We start from the raw sequence: 6,000 nt of genomic DNA on the forward strand, positions 1-6,000 counted from the left end.
ATAAATGTCTTAAAGGTTGTACATTCAACTCTATTCAACTTTTTAAAGTCAAAATTTTATTGTTTTCTATAAAAAAAAAAATCTAATTTTGGATTCCTTAACTTATGCTCTAATTAAGGGACAAGATAGCAAGACCCTAAAATATAAAATAACAAATAATTTATTAAAGACCTAGAATCATCTTCGTTTGAGAGTATATCAATTTCATTCGATGAAAAAAATATATTATATTTTAACCTAACTCATTTCTATCAATAATGAAAGACTTAGAATAGACATTGATATTATAGTAGAATTTGAATTTGATTCAACTCATGAAGATACTCCATCCGCCCTAAATTATAAGTCGTTTTAAGGAAAAAAAAATGTCTCAAGTTATAAGCCGTTTTATAACGCCAATGAATCATTAATGATGTTTTTTTTTCTTTCTATTATACGCTTTATTATAATATTCTCTCATCTTTCAATTTTTTTAAATTTATCTTCCCTATACCATATCCCTAAAAAAAAACTTCCCTATACCATATTTAATGAAGGATAATTTAGTAAAGTTACTTATAATTTCATTTTTTTTAAACAACACTCGTTACATTTCTTATAAGATCTCTATTATATTCGGACGAAAAACTTATTTAACCCAATTCTTTTTCCTTTGTCAATGATCATTCGGAAAAAAAATAGGTGTTCAATAAGATACTTAGACATGCATGAAATTCTTTTACATAATGGATTAAATTTTTGAGTTGGACTCTCTTCATATATATACGTAAGTTCTAACAAAAAATTGGTTATCTATGCAAACTGTTAGGTTGGCACTCATACATGATATATATAGACACATCACAACTCACATAAAAGAATTATTCTGTTGTTTCATGCACCAAAACATAGACTCAATAGACAATAAATCAATTGCATTATTGCATATAATTTTACATTTTTTTTCTCTCTCTAAGCATGAAAAGTGATGAGCATATTTTGTTTGGAACATAAATGAATCAGTACATATACACATAAATGATCCTAAATCATATCAGCTCAATAGTAAGAGTTTAACGTTATAATCTGAAATGTTCAAATCCCTTCAATAGTTTTTATTAAAATGATCAAGTGTCAATTTCATTGATAATAATTTCACCATATTCTCCATTTATTTTTAAAAATAATACACATCTATAAAATCACAAACTAATAAACATTAAGGTCTTAAAATTGTTGATCCAAAAAACCAATGAAACCATGAAAATTGCTGTTCACACATTAGAGAAAGCTGGGACACACATGTAAAATACGCTTTTGCCCCTCGGCAGTTAACTGCCGAGGAATTTGAAATCCGGCTGCAGTTAACTGCCGAGGAATTCCTCGGTAGTTAACTGCCGAGGAAAGCATTTATGCAGACAGCAGGTCCTGCATTAATGCTAACCCTTACCAAGCCGTTTTTAGGCCAGTTTTGACCTGTAATTTCACCAGAGAATTTCCATAGGCAATTCAAATTATACAACAATGAAACTCGGTCATAAACAAGAAAAATACAATATCTTTTACATTTGTCCATAATTAAATCAAACCGACATTTGGTTCAAACCACACAAAAGTTTGAAATACATCAAAACGGAACATAGTGTCCATAATCAAACAACACATTACAACTCATTACACATCATTAAATTAAATCCCTACTTACATTCATTACAATTGCATATGGAACGAACATATATATATAATACATTATTTTCCACCATATTCATAAACATAAATCCGACGTCGCTATCGTCTTTAATAAGCCAAGGCATATAGCTTGCCGTTTTCCATGTGAATTCATCTCTATCTTCTCCTAGGTCTATCATTGGCATTAGAGCAGACAAGTGACGTGTATATTGATTTTCACCAAGATGCTCAAAATAAGTGTTAAGTTGTGTCTTCAAATCATCAATAGAGTCCGTCGGTGTTATCATAACCTTAACCGTCTTTTTAAACGCGCAATACCTAACACGCCCTTCAATTCTTGCAACCTCTGACATGTTTCACTTGACAAAAGCTTTAACAAAATAATCATAGATTAGAACAAAATTAAATGGAATGTAATAACGAATAAATCAAATGCGCAAACATTAATAAGCTATAAATAAGTATTGCACTAGTTTCAAGTCAATAAAAGTCATGTTATCATATATATCAATATAAATTACATAATGTTACTTATATATTGGCCACAAAAAATTGCCATTACAATTTTGACCCCAAAATATACGTCGGTGTAATTTCTACCAAAAAAAAGGACTAACACCGACAAAAAAATACTCGTTAATGGCCAAGTGATTGGAGAAGATCAAGTGACATAAAATCTTCCTCATCTTCCGCAATAACTTCAAATTGTTGCTTTGGTTTTTCGGGAGTGTCCAACAAAATAGGCGCCGCTTTGTTTGATTCCTTTTGTGGTTTCGGCGGTTTGTTTCCACTTTCAATAGCCATGAGCTTTCGGAACAACTCATGTTGATCCAAATACTCATCTTCCCAAGTCACCGCATCTTGTTTCTTGTGATTGTGCCACTCCGTAGATGATGGAGGTAGTGGACAACCATTCCTCAAGTAAATAAGCACAAAGTGATTAGGAATTACCCCAAGGCACATGATGGGAATTTTTTGCTTACCCGGCGGTGGTGGCCCTCTTAGTGGGAAAAAAGATTCTGAGTTACCAACTTCAAGATTTGTCAACACAACCACACACCTTTTGTAATAATTAGCAACAATGTGCCCCATGTCCGGAAAAGTCAACCACTTATCAACAAGATGTGCACAACTTTTTGTATTTGCAGGAGGATGTAAGCCATTTAAAATGTAGTTATAACGATCCTCACCCGCAAATACTTCAACATAATCATCTCTATGATCTTTCAATTCTTGACTAAGATGTGTACGAATCATGAGATGATTTTGTTCGGTTAAGCCCATGAACTCGGCTATAGCCCGGAATCCACAATGTCCATCGCCAATAACATCCACCACTTTTTCAATAAATGGAAGCATGAAGCGTGGCATATAATCAATAGGCCTCATAACCGGGATAACCTTAGGCTTTGGATACCGAGAAGGTGGTGGAAGTGGGGAAATTGGTGCTTTACCAAGACGAGCACCTTTTTTCCTTTTATATGATGATGTTGTTGGTGATGGTGACGGTTGACTATCCGGATTTTGGGAATCAACAACCTCCCAAGAAGAAGGGATCCGGCTAGTGGATGTAATTCTTTCTTTAGACCTCGCAATGTCCACTTTTTTCTTGGCTCCCTTGGTTGTTGCTTTTTGTGGTGGTGGAGACATCATGGTGGTTTGAGAAAATGCCAATTGCCGCAAAGCCTCCTTGACTTCAAGCTTCATTTGGAAAGGGAGTTTCTTGAGACGTTCTACAATACCCTTCAACTCATCATCCACCGAAAAACCAAGTTCATTACTTTCTTCTCCCATGTGTAACCTTTGCCAATGGTGGTGTATCTCATCCAATAAAATTGGCTTTTCTTCAAGGAGTTTCGTTGCAATTTCGCATGCACATGGTAAGCCGTAAGATGTCCTTTGAACACAACCACAAATTTCCTTGTTCATGCACAATGTTTCCCTACAACGTGACTCTTCCATAGCAATGTTGTCCAAAGCATATCTAGACACATGACCACCTAAGCCGGAGTACAAAGTGACATCTTTGAATCTATGTTCCAACACGGTAACGCTCTGACCAAAGGCTGTTTGTATCGCAGTGTGTTGAAGCAACAACATGTTATGTATTTTCTCCCAACAAGTACCCAAATCACCCACACTATTGTCTAAATATTTCTTCACCAAAGCATGAGCCGATTCTACCCTATTGGTGGATCTACAACCAAGATGCAACACACGGTCTGTCCATACCCTCACTATTTTCTCCTTCACTTCATTCAAGGTGGTCATGGCATAGGCTAGGAAAGGTGGGAAATCACTATAAGCATCTTGGAACTCCACTAATGCATTTGCATATAACTCTTGAGTGGACGATTCAACCATATCTTTCCATGCCCTCATGATCTTCTTGACAACATCGCGATTACTCACCTCTTTCCCATCCTTTTTTCCCATAGGATATTTACAATCTAAGACGCACCTTTGTTTAACATTTGCTTGCACATGAAAGTAACAATTCATACCATAACTTTCCGGGAAAACAATTCCAACCGCTTTCATCAAATACCCATCTCTGTCGGTAACAATCACCTTAGGCATATTCATCTTTAAAGTAAGAAGTTTGAAGGTGAGAAAAACACAAGAAGGGGGGTTGAATTGTGTTTTGAAAAATTCTTCGTTTCTCTAAACAACTGAATACACTGATCAGAAGCTAAGTGAGACAGCTTCTGAAGTGATAATCAGAATCTAAATGCAGCGGAATAAAACAGAGAGAGAGAAGAAGAACGACACAAAGCAATTATACTGGTTCCTTCCACAAACCGGAAGTAGTCCAGTCCCCCTTGCACTTCCAAGGAGATTTCACTATGAGTAATATCTGATTACAAATGCTCAAGCACACAAGCAAGAGACTTCCAATGCTCAAGCACACAAGCAAGAGACTTCCTTTGCTCAAGAACACAATCAAGAGACTTCCTGCTCAAGCACAACTGCAAGAGACTTCCTAACTAAACAAAATTACACAGAAAATTGTTTAAGGTTGAACACTTGATATACAATCAGAGGTGCTCACAATACAAATCAGATACAGACTCAATGGACTTAAGAATTTCTAAGATATGACTTTGAGACACAGAAATTCTAAGTGAATGCAGAACAATTTCAGCAGAGATTTGGTACTTGTGAAAATCTTTGTGAGTCTTTCGTTCAGAGTTCATGCATTACCAAATCTCTAGGTCTTTACTCCTTTATATAGAGGTGTGAAAGAGACGTTGTGAAATTGCCAGCACACCAAAGAGTCGTTGTTGAAGCTTGATCTTTCACCAATGATCTTTTGCCTGATTTGGTTGTTGTCCTATGAAGAACAAATTTGAAATCCATTCCTTATCCAAGGGAACATCTATGCAGGCGAAACCGTATTCTGGAGCTGTTTTCTTGTCCTGTAGCGTGGACACAAAACAGAGTAGTGGAGAACGTGGTTGTACAATTCGTACAAAGTACAATGTCAACGCTTTCGTCCAAAATGCAAGCACACGCCTTCAAACACCTTTGAAATGACCGTTGCAAACTCCACTAATCCTTTGTTTGTGTTTTCGAATCCAATTGACAGCTTTTGCATTGATAATTCTTCAATTCTTGATTCTTTGCAAATCCAGTTGATATTCAGCTTCTGGTGAAATGGCTTCTGATGAGGCAGCTTCTGATGATGCAGCTTCTGATGATATGACTTCTGCAGCTTCTGATGACGCAGCTTCTGATGATGTGGCTTCTGGACCTCTTGTCTTCAGAAGCACTATTCTTCAGGAGCAGCTTACTTCAGGAGCGCTATTTCTTCAGGAGCAGCTTGACTTCAGGAGCGCTTTTTCTCTTCAGTAGCAAGTTGCCTTCAGGAGCGTCCAAGCTTCAAATTTTTGTTGTTTCCATAGCTCTTTATTTGCTCATTCAGAACCAATGATGATGTAACTTTATAATTATGGTCCTGTACACTTGAACAAATATTAGCTAGTCCAATTTACAATTTTTAATACCTTGTTATCATCAAAACCCTTTAAGGTTCATTGTTAAACACATTTTGTTCCAACAATCTCCCCCTTTTTGATGATGACAAACAAAAGTATTTAAAATTGATCAATTGTTGTTAATCTAATTAACAAGTTGACTTTGGGGTTCTGAGGTTTGTAAGCTCAGAATCTGAGGTTTGTAAGCTCAAACTCCCCCTGAGTCTGATAGTCTTTAAGGTGAGGTTTGTAAGCTCCCCCTAAGTTCTATCCAGGTTAATTAAATTCATTTTTCGCGCAATAATATTATCAGAGCTTAAAAACAAAATTGAATCATTGAAAGAATTAACTTATA

Source organism: Medicago sativa, chromosome 8 (genome assembly GCF_051527215.1).
Source record: "Medicago sativa cultivar Bolivia chromosome 8, Bolivia_mono, whole genome shotgun sequence".
Lineage (NCBI taxonomy): Eukaryota > Viridiplantae > Streptophyta > Magnoliopsida > Fabales > Fabaceae > Medicago > Medicago sativa.